Source organism: Leopardus geoffroyi, chromosome A2 (genome assembly GCF_018350155.1).
Source record: "Leopardus geoffroyi isolate Oge1 chromosome A2, O.geoffroyi_Oge1_pat1.0, whole genome shotgun sequence".
Lineage (NCBI taxonomy): Eukaryota > Metazoa > Chordata > Mammalia > Carnivora > Felidae > Leopardus > Leopardus geoffroyi.
Genome location: NC_059331.1, coordinates 11,675,459 through 11,687,288, shown reverse-complemented (window position 1 = coordinate 11,687,288; position 11,830 = coordinate 11,675,459). Strand labels below are relative to the sequence as shown.

At 48.3% G+C, this 11,830-nt stretch overlaps 1 protein-coding gene across 1 annotated transcript in view; it reads right to left on the bottom strand.

The window, feature by feature from the left end:
* The window catches only part of LOC123605458 (cytochrome P450 4F3), a 75,101-nt gene that overhangs the window by 47,828 nt on the left and 15,443 nt on the right, over positions 1-11,830 (bottom strand). The gene's annotated exons all lie outside the window — the stretch shown is intronic.

Sequence of the window (11,830 nt, the reverse complement as noted above, 5' to 3'; positions counted from 1 at the left end):
GCTGTGACCTTGGGCTGTGCCGGCCCTCTCTAGGCTCAGTCTTGCCATCTGGGAAATGGGATGTCAGATAAGGGCCTGAGAGGGGGACAGAACACGGTTCCACAGGAAGGTAGGAAAGATCAGGGACCCCCAAAAAGATAAGTTGCCAAGAAAGAGCTCGTAACTAGTGTGTGTGCTGCTCTGTGCCAGCGTTCCAGGTAAAGTAAACCTACTGTTTGCAGAAGACTGTCTGTAAAGTGTGCCTACTATGTGCTGGGTGCCCCAAAAAGTGTGCCTACAGTGTGATGGGAACGCTACATGAAGTGTGCCCACCACGAGCCAGGTACATCGTATAAAGTACACCCACTGTGCGCCCCTTTTGTTTGAGACAAATCCTGTCAACCATATGCCAGGTGTTGACCTAAAGCATGCCTACATGGACTGGGGACCCTCCATAAGGCATGCCTACTACGTGATAGGTGCTCTGCATAAAGCACACCTACTGTGTGTTGGGTGTTCCATGGAAAGTATACCTACCCTGTGCCTGGTGCCCTCTTAGAGCTCTCCTACTGTGTGGCAGGTGCTTTACGTAATATAAGCATACCCTGTGCAAAGTCCTTTGCATAAAACGTGCCTACTGTGTGCCATGGACTCTTTGCTGTGAACTCTACATAAACCTTGACTAATGTGTGGCAGGTGCTCGACATTAAGCATGCCCACTGAGTGCCAGGTACTGTGCATAAAATGCTCCTTCTGTGTGCCAGGTACTCTATGTAAAGTACACCTATTGTGCACCAGATGTTCTGCCAATGAGATAATGCAACATCTCTGTCCCCTCTCCCCCCACCTGCAAACTCTCTGGGCCGGTGCCCTGGAATCAGAGAGAGAGAGAGATCCAGGCGATGACATCCATAGGAGGGAAGATGCCCATTTAACAGAAGAGCAAACTCTGGCCCAAGAGCCAGAAGGCCCAAAGATGCCTATTTAACAGAGGAGCAAACAGAAGAGTCTCAGAGAAAGCAAGCCTCTGGCCCAAGTGGCAGAGCTGGGAGGATCCCAGGTCTGCCACACTCCCAAGCCCGGGCCAAGCTTGGCAAAGCTACTGAGCAGGGGATGGGCAAAGAGTCGTCCTGACACGGGCAGAGTGCTGGGAAGACCCCAAACCTCCCTCTCCCTCCGGCCAGGGGGTCCAGGTGGCTGGTCCTGAAGCCCTCCGTGGGGTGGGTTGCACCCTCTTCCCACCCCACCCCCAGATTTCCTCCCCCTTCGTGGAGGCAGCCCTCCCCTGCTGGCAGGCCCATCCGTATCAGGGTCAGGAGGCAAGGTCAGAGAACAATGATCCAGGCAGCATCCTGGACACACAAGAGAAAGAGCACCGAGTGCCTAGAGTGGCTCAGCTCACTGTGCACCTACTGTGTGCCAGGAATGGGCAGGCAGCTACAGCAGGAATGGCATTTGTCCACATGAGCCACGATCCCGTTTAAGCCCTGTAGATACATTAACCACGTTTTTCTCCCTATTGTGCAGCTGTCCCAAGTCACACAGCCGGTGGAGCCAGCCTGGGCACCGGGGCAGCCCCCACTTCCCACTAGGTGCCCTGACCCACTCAGCCACGCTCCTTCCCCTCTGCAGATGGGCATTTCGCTAGCGCCACCTCCTAAGATAGCAGGAATAATTTTAATAGCCGACGCACGGAAAACACATAGGACAGAAGAAGGGCGGGCTTAATACATGCCAGTCCCTGTTCTCGCTGCTGTTGTTGTGGTGCAATTATCCAACGGCCCCACAATTCACGAGCCCGTTTTGACAGAGGAGGAACCAGAGATTGACACAGGTGAGGCAACTTGCTACAGCCCCACAGCTAATGAGGTGAATATGACAGCACAGACGGCAGCAGAGCCTAGAACATAGTACGTGCTCATTAAATATCTGGGGATGAAAGAAAGGTTTGCAGCCATGAGTTCTAAGGATCGGTTACTCAGTGTGGTCCTCAGACCTCCACCGTAGGCATCACCTGAGAGCTTGCGGGACATTCAGAATCTCGCACCCCGGCCCAGAAATATTGACTCCAAACTGCGTCTAAGTAGATCCTCAGGAAAAGTGTACATGCCTTCAAGCTTTAAGAAATGTTGCTTTAAGACCTCTGAGTCCAGGTTCTGCAGAGAAAGTGGGGAGGGGAAAGGCTTCACGTCTCTGATTCCCAGTTTTATCTTGTTTTGTTTCAGTCATAACGTAAGGAGAAAAAAAAATCTACATCTCCAGGGGTTGTTCACACAACCACGTGTCTACTGACCATCTGTTGTGTGCGGGGCACACAATTTTAGGCACCGGGGATGAGCAGTGAACACAGACTCCACTGTCAAGGGCCTCGCATCCGGTGGGGAGATGGGCGGTGATCCAGTAAATGATCAAGAACATAACAGACCGTGATAAGGGACGTGCCGGGGGGAGTGTCGCACCTTCAGCCTGGCATCAGGGCGAGCAGAGACCTGGAGGAAGACGGAGAGTCACCAGGGGCAAGCGTGGGGCGGGATACCCATGCTGCACAAAAAGGCAGGTGGCTTGTTGTTCTTTTGACACGGGGGCTAAGAGCACACACATGCAAGATCACACAACTCACCAAGGCCAAGGCAGCTGGCAAAATCCGGCCCCATACTGAAGCTATAAGTAGGTGTTGAACTTTGATGAGCCATACCTAGGACTAAAACCCCACAGGGCCTCTGGGCAATGGCCCCCATCCACACACAGAGAGGCAGAGGTTGACCCCCACAGAGGTCAACCGCCATCCCCCAACCCACAACCCCCAGTGATCAAGAAGGCAGAGTCTACTGGACCGGGGCTCCCCCTGACTCTTGAGACAGGAAGCCTCAGGTGTGGACATTCTGCTCTGAGCCAGAGAAGGATCAGAGCGTCCCCAGTGGTTTCTCATTCAACAAGGAATGTCTCAGCTGCCAAATGACACAAGCCTGGCTTATGCAATGGCCCCCAGCCACACTCAGAAAGGTAGAGGTTGACCTCCCCTTCAGACGTCAACCCCCATCCACACACAGAGCCGGGAAGTGGACAAGTGTGTGTCAGACCAGAGGTGGCAGTCACTCTGTGAGTCACCAGCTTTGGGCACAGCCTATCACCCCTCTGAGCCTCAGTCTTCATGTCTGTAAAGTGGGCTTGGTAAAACCTCACAGGGCAATGCAAGCATTCTATCAGACCCCATCAGGGAGAGAGGGGAAAGGACCTTTCAAAGTGACATGTGAAGGAAATGTTTCCATTTGTGACAACATGGGAGGACGGATGGACCTTGAGGGCATTATGCTAAGTGAAATAAACCAAACAGAGAAAAACAAGTACCATATGATCTCACTTATATGTGTTCTTTAAAAAATGAATGCATAGAAATAGAGAACACACCGCTGGTGGCCAGAAGGGTGTAGGCAATGGGTGCAATGGGTGAAGGAGGTCAAAAGGTACAAATTTCTAGTTATAAAATAAATCAGTCCTAGGGATGCAATGCAAAGCTTGGTCACCATACTTCATAGCAGTGTATTGTATATTTGAAATTGCAAAGAGAGTAGGTCTTAAAAGCTCTCATCACGAGACAAATAACAGTCTATAGCTACGTGTGGAGATGGGTGTTCACTAGACTTTTCGCGGTGATCGTTTTGCAATATATGCCCATGTGGAGTCATGCTGTGCACCTGAAACTAATATAATGTTATATGCCGATCATACCTCAACTAAAAAATTGGCATATGAGTAATGAGCCCGTCTACGGCTAAAGCTTCTGAATATGTGTGTGGATCTGTGTGTGTGCATGTTTGCATATGCACTGAGAAAATTCCAGAAGAATCCACAGATCACAGTGGAAGTGGAGAAAGTACAAGTGGAGTCTTGATCCTTCTCACGTGCTACTCGTCTCACGCTTTCTCTCTCCCACACTGTGCTGCTGTAATTTTTATCACGAAAACACAAACTTCAGAGGAAACAAGGATTGTCACAGTGGGGGAAGGGGCCCATGGTTGGTGCACAGAACAGGTGAGCAGTTTTTCTTTTGTGACCCCATGAAGACACCTCTCCCAGGAGTCAGCCTGGGGTCCCTCTACACCAAGCATGGAGGCTGCCTGGTGGCTGGAGTCTCTCTTTTCCTTTCCTCGGCCTTTGGGAAGGAACAGGTTCCGGATTCAGCCCAACAGAGTTCGGATCCCAGCCCTGCTCCTCGCTGGCTGTGGGACCTTGGGCAAGTCACTTGTCCTCTCCGCGCTTCATGCCCTCCTCAGTAAGATGGAAAGGGGGACTTACACCTCCCAGGTAGTTTGTTCTTCAACAACAACAAAAAACTGTACCAGAGACTCTATGCCAGACATGGTGCTTCAACCCGAGACCCAGGATGAACAAAACAGATAAGTTCCCTGGATGGTGGTGCTCATGTCTGATGGGAGAAGCCGATGGGAAACAAGACCAAGCCAGATGGCGGGGTGGTAATGAAGGAAATTAACAGAATGAGAACCAGCAAGTGACCAAGGAGGCAATCGGGGAGGGCTGCCCTGTGGAGTTGACCTCTGAGCAGAAACCTGAGTGACATGGAAGAGTGAACAGTGAGTAACGATCGCTCTTTGCCCCTAAAGCCACAGCAGGACTCTAAACACCCGGCACACAGTGAGGTGGTCAAATGGCTTGAAAACTCTGTCATTCCTCCTTCCTTCCTCAGACATGCTGAGGTAAGCAAAGACAATAGAGGCAATTTCCGTCAGTATCCATCCGGGAGGGAAGCAGGAACCAGCCCTGTAGGGAGATCCACGGTGGTGAAATGTGGCCCAACACTCAAGCTGCAAACGGTTGTTCCATTTCAGTCGCCGTAATAAAGATCAGGAAACCCCGCCAGCCCCCAAAGCATGTCAAGGGCCAGACCCATAAGCTGGAGTTTCCAGCTTCTTGGCATAAGGACCAGGAGAGCAAAGAAGCTGGCTTTGGAAAAAGAAGGCTGAAGGGAAACTTCAGGAAAGTCCTGGGGCCCTCAAATAGCTGCATCAACTTCCCCTGCACAGGACTTTAGGGGTGGTGCCAGCTCTGGAAGTAGTCAGACCACCCCCACCACTGCAGCAATGGGGGTCGCCATCAACAGAGATCATCCCTGGAAGGTAAAGGCTATTTCTTTTTTTTTCAACGTTTATTTTTATTTTCGGGACAGAGAGAGACAAAGCATGAACGGGGGAGGGGCAGAGAGAGAGGGAGACACAGAATCGGAAACAGGCTCCAGGCTCTGAGCCATCAGCCCAGAGCCCGACGCGGGGCTCGAACTCACGGACCGCGAGATCGTGACCTGGCTGAAGTCGGACGCTTAACCGACTGCGCCACCCAGGCGCCCCAGTAAAGGCTATTTCTCATGCAAAAGCCACGGAGGGGGGCCCCAAGGACGTCACAGAAAAACAAAAACAAAACCAGAAGGGCGTGCAAGGGAACAGGCAGGATTTTGCCCCCCTCCCATTCTGATGTCTGCTTAGCCAGCAGACAAGGGAGCCACCCTGTGCAGAGGAACTGTTGAACCCCCCTCTGCGGAGACATGTGGAGTGGACACCAACCCAGCTCAAGACACTGGGCTACCACAGGAGTCTTTGGCCACCTCCCTACAGCCTCTTGGGGTCAAATGAGAATATGGTGTTGGGTCAGTGGTGGGCACCTGCAGGCAATCCGAGGAGATTAGAGAAATGGCGTCCATTCTCTGCCGAAGGCTGCCTCCACTCTCCGTGACAGTTAAGCTCTCTGGATTCCAGAAATAGCTACTCTTTGGCCCCATCAACCTGGCAGTGGTGGCGGCTCTCAGCTGATGCTAGCCCCAGGACGCTGCACTAGCCTCCACGGTTTCCCTTGGCCCTGCCCATAGCTTTGTAAAAAGCTCCGTCTTCCAGTCACCCTTATTTAACCACTTAAGGTCCCTGCCCATTACAGGGTTTAGCGACTTCAAGATACACACAGTCACACCCTTACACACACACACACACACACACACACACACACACCAGTGCATCCACGCGTGCACACACTTGCACGCTTACACACGCACACTCACCGTGCACACACAAACACACATGCACACAGATTTACACATGCTCCCATCCATGCACCCAATTACGTGGATACACTCACATACACACACCCTCGCACATCCATACACACAGTAGCACGAACGCACACACAGTCACACATACACTTAGACACAGACACACTCACACACATGTTGAATTAATGGAGACCAGAGGTCAGGCCAGAGCCTGTTGTCCCCAAAATTTCCAGCGGCGTAGGCATCGCCCACACACCCAAGAAAAGAAAGACACCCACAGCAGTGAGTGACAGCAGGCTCGTGTCCTTTAGAATCAATACACGCAGGTGCAGCAGAGTCCTGGGCATCGATGGGCTTCACGCCTCTCCTCCTCCCTCTCTCATTAATTCACCATCCCAGTCCTTAGCAGAAACTCAACGCCTGTTTGTAGTGCAAGAGGAGACATTGAACACAAGTATAGCTCGCTCTTTGGAGGAGTTAGCTGCATGGTGGGGGGAAGAAATGGTTCACTAGTGGGAAAGTGGGTCAAGGGAAGGGACTTTTTAAGACTGAGGAAACAACAACATTTTCTGTGTTCCAATGGGAATTACCTAATAGAGTTCAGGATACATGATCAATAGACAAAAATGTATACAGAAGATATTCTACCTAGAATATAGAACATAGAAATTCTATTTCTATATTCCAGGGATTAGAAAACTATGGTCCATGGACCAATCTGGCCTGTGGCCTGTTTTCATATGGTCTATAAGCTAAGAGGTGTTTTGATATTTTAAGAGGACTGTAGGGGGCACCTGGGTGGCTCAGTCGGTTAAACGTCCGACTTGGCTCAGGTCATGATCTCACGGTCTGTGAGTTCAAGCCCTGCATCAGGCTCTGTGCTGACAGCTCAGAGCCTGGAACCTGCTTCAGATTCCATGTCTCCCTCTCGCTCTCTGCCCCTCCCCCGCTCACACTCTGTCTCTGTCTCTGTCTCTGTCTCTGTCTCTCCCTCTCTCTCTCTCAAAAATAAGACGATTGTAAAAGGAGAAGAGGGGCAAGAGGAAGAGGAGATCCTGAATGGGATGTGCAAAGCCTAAACTGTTTACCATATGGTCCTTTGCGGAAAAAGAATGCCAAATCTGCTGGATAGAAGCAATAAACAATCGGAACAATATTTTCATATACCCATTTTAAAGTATTATGCACCAGAAAAAGTGAAATACTGAGGTATAAATCTAACAAAATGTGTTCCAGATTTCTATGAAGAAAATTTTAAAACACTTGTGGAAGAAACCCAAGAAGGCCCAAATTCATGGAGAGAGAAGCAATATTCATGGATTGAAAGACTCCACCTTGTGAAGATATTCAGGCTCTGCAAATTGATTTATAGATTTGAAGAAATCACGACCCTAATCCCAGCAGGACTTTTTGTAGAAATAGGTAAGCTGATTATAAAATTTACATGAAATTGCAAAAGACTTAGAATAACCAAAAATTTCTTGACAAGGAAAATTTTAATGGAAGCTTTGCATTGGTTTGCATTTCCCTAAGGTCTAATGATGTTGTCCATCTTGTCATGCACTTATTAGACAATAAAAGAGCATGTTTTAAAGAGAAGATGACGTGTAAATGTAAACGCACATTTTATTTTATTTTTTTTTAATTTTTTTTATTTCAACGTTTTTTTTATTTTTATTTTTGGGACAGAGAGAGACAGAGCATCAACAGGGAGGGGCAGAGAGAGAGGGAGACACAGAATCGGAAACAGGCTCCAGGCTCCGAGCCATCAGCCCAGAGCCTGACGCGGGGCTCGAACTCACGGACCGTAAGATCGTGACCTGGCTGAAGTCGGACGCTTAACCGACTGCGCCACCCAGGCGCCCCTAAACGCACATTTTAGATGTAAATATAATTTTTACTTGCATAACATTACATACGAATACAAGCTGGAAGTATACGTGAGAAAATATGAAGGGATTATGTTGACTTGTTGGAATTATGGATATAAAAGTGATTTTTATTTCTTACGTTTTCTTCTTGGTGTTTTCTTCTAGGAAGACGTATTATTTTGGGGCACCTAGGTGGCTCAGTCAATTGAGCCTTTGACTCTTTCTTTTTAGGACTAATTTTTTTAAGTTTACTTATTTATTTTGAGAGAGAGAGAGAGAGAGTACAAGCAGGGGAAGGGCGGGGGTGGGGAACAAAGGATCTGAAGTGCGGGCACTGTGCTATTAACACAGAGCCCAATGTGGGGCTTAAACTCATGAACTGTGAGAAGGTGGCCTGAGCTGAAGTCAGATGCTTGGCCGACTGAACCACCCAGGCGCCCCAGGAGCATCTGACTCTTGATTTCACCTCAGGTCATGGTCCCAGGGTAGTGACATCAAGCTACGTGGGTTCTCTCTCCCCATCCCTCTGCCTCTCACTCCACTGGCGTTTTCTTTCAAAAAAAAATCAGATGTATCACTTTGAGAATATGAAAAAAAATTTTGGTTTATTTATTTCTTGGGTGTGCGGGGGGTGGGGGGCGGGCAGAGGAAGAAGGAGAGAGAATCCCAAGCGGGCTCCCCGCTGTCAGTGCAGAGCCCAACATGGGGCTCGAACCCACGATCCTTGAGATCATGACCTAAGCAGAAACCAAGACTTGGACGCTTAACCCACTGAGACACTCAGGCACCCCAATGGGAAAAGTAATTTTAGTTAACAACTCGGCAAGAAAAACATGTTATTTTCAGCTTAGAATATACTAAATATTTATTCATTTAAGGTTGCAATGTTCCTTTCTTATTTTGCAGTCACTAGGCCTCCTGGGCCCCCCATCTGTGGGCCCACAAAGGTTTTGAGGCCCTGGACTCAGTAGCCCAGGGCAGGTACTCCTACAGCCTGAGAGGAGGGAGTCCCGGAGCGGCCGCTGTCCCAGGTGCTGAAGGAGGCCCTTCCACTCCCACCCCCTTCCCCCCACCTTCTTTTCTCTCTTGGGACCCTCGTGACCTCCACCTCTTGAAACACATAAGCAAAAATGAAGTCCGGACCATGCCTCTTTAGACGGATTTTTTTTTTTTTTTTTTTTTTTTTTAGTTCCTAGCTTCAAGGCCAGCTTGGCATCAAAGGCCCTTGACGTGACTCAGAGGTAACTACGGATATTCAAAACAAACTGGATCTTCTTTTTTTCTTTTTCTTTTGATTTAAACATTCGTTATTTTAATCTTTTATAATTTCCGTCCAAATTAGTTCGCATATGGTGCGACAATGATTTCAGGAGTAGATTCCTTAGTGCCCCTTACCCATTTAGCCCATCCCCCCTCCCACAACCCCTCCAGTAACCCTCAGTTTGTTCTCCCTATTTAAGAGTCTCTTCTGTTTTGTCCCCCTCCCTGTTTTTATATTATTTTTGTTTCTCCTCCCTTATGTTCACCTGTTTTGTCCCTTAAAGTCCTCATATGAGTGAAGTCATATGATATTTGTCGTTCTCCGACTGATTAATTTCACTTAGCATAATACCCTCCAGTTCCATCCACGTAGTTGCAAATGGCAAGATTTCATTCTTTTTCATTGCTGAGTGATACTCCATTGTGTGTGTGTGTGTGTATATATATATATATATATATATATATATATATATATCACATCTTCTCTATCCATTCATCCATCAGTGGACATGTGGGCTCTTTCCATACTTTGGCTATTGTCGAAAGCGCTGCTATAAACATTGGGGTGCATGTGCCCTTTTGACATAGCACACCTGCATCCCTTAGATAAATACCCGATAGTGCAATTGCTGGGTTGTACGGTACTTCTATTTTTGGTTTTTTGAGGAACCTCCATACTGTTTTCCAGCGTGGCTGCACCAGCTTGCGATCCCAACTAACTAGATCTTCTAATGATAATTTTCTTCACAGAAGATTGTCACATTTCCCAATACTTAAATTTAACTTTTGTGACTACAGCCTTTTAAATGTTAGAATGCGATGCAAAAAGAAGAGAGGACTCACCACCTACTGATTGAGTGATGTTGCACATGTTTGCTTATTCAGTCTCTCCATCAGTGTGACAAGGTGGCTATAACTGTATGGTAACAGAACTCAGCCTCAGAGAGACCAGCAATTTCCCCCCACCCAAACAGCTAGTGAATAGCAGACTGTGATTGTGACCTTGGCAGTAAAACTCCAAGGTGCCGTGGATCCAGGGTCATCTGAACCTAATTGCATCTAGTTATCTGCCCCACCTTCCTTGAAGAGTAGTCTTACCTCCTTGATCCAGGATGAAGCTGAGGGCCCCACATCACCCCAAGACGCAGCAAAGAAGAAAGGGGAAACTGGGCAGAGAGAGTGTCTACCTCTCCATAAGGAGAGCTTCTAGAATTACCAGGTACTCTTTGACTTTTCCTATGGGACAGGGTATAGTCATTTAGCCAATCTAGTTTCAAGAAAAGCTTTCCAATGCAATCTGTATTTTGGCCTGCCAGCACCTAAACTAAAAACTAAGGGTTATAGGAAGGCAAAAATGAATATGAGGATACACAGTTAGCAGTCTCCAGCACAGTCCATCCTGTTGACAAAACATCCAATGTGTACCCCTCTCTCTACACCAGGAACATCCCCGGGGGAGTCAATCTCAAAGACCACCTGCTACCTCCATGTAGCCCAAATTCCAGGATCTCTGGGGGATGTGCTGTCCCCTCCCTTAAACCCTGATGTGAGCTTTTGTGGTCCAGAAATCTATACACTTAAAGGCAATCATCGCCCTGAATACGTTCAACAGTAGAGTGAAAACTGAATCATCACCATTTAAAATTCCACCTGAGGGGTGCCTGGGTGGCTCAGTTGGTGAAAGGTCCTACCCTTGATTTTGACTCAAGTCATGATCTCACAGTCGTGAGACTGAGCCCCATGTTGAGCCCTGAGCTGTATGTGAAGCCTGCTTAAGATTCTCTCTTTCCCTAGTCTTCTGCCCCTCCCACACCTGCACTGGTTCTCTCTCTCTCTCTCTCTCTCTCTCTCTCACACACACACACACACACACAAACTAAAATGAAATGGATAAAATTCCACCTGAGACTTCGTGTTCCATTAATGGCAAGCTAGGTTATTGGGATTAACCTTTCAATTTAAAAAAACACAACTCTCATAGCTGGATCCTTTTCCAATTACTTTTTTTTTTTAAGTTTACTGATTTATTTGAGAGAGACAGAGACAGTGCAAGTGGGGGACGGGCAGAGAGAGAGAGAGAGAGAGAGAGAGAGAGAATCCCGACCAGGCTCCTCGCTGCCAGCACAGAGTCCCATGCAGCCCTCAAACCCACGAAACTGTGAGACCACGACCTGAGCCAAAACCAAGAGTCGGATGCCTAGCCAACTGAGCCACCTAGGTGCCCCCTTTTCCAATTTCTTCAATACATAAATGACCTGAAAAGACAGTAAAGAATTACAAAGATGCCACTCAAGGGACACCTGGGTGGCTCAGTCAGTTGGGCGTCCGACTTCGGCACAGGTCATGATCTCACAGTCTGTGAGCTCGAGCCCCGCATCAGGCTCCGTGCTGACAGCTCAGAGCCTGGAGCCTGTTTCAGATTCTGTGTCTCCCCCTCTGACTGACCCTCTCCCGCTCATGCTCTGTCTCTCTCTCTCTGCCAAAAATAAATAAACATTATTTAAAAAAAAGGAAAGAAAAAAGAAACCTGGAGTTTAAGGAGCATGAATTATACTTTTGCGCTGGAGCGAGTCAGGGAAGTGTGAGACTCTTTTGACGGCCTCACGGCCAGGGGAGAAAAATCAAAGCCTAGAGTGACATGGGAAAGAAAAGCTGTAAGAAGGTC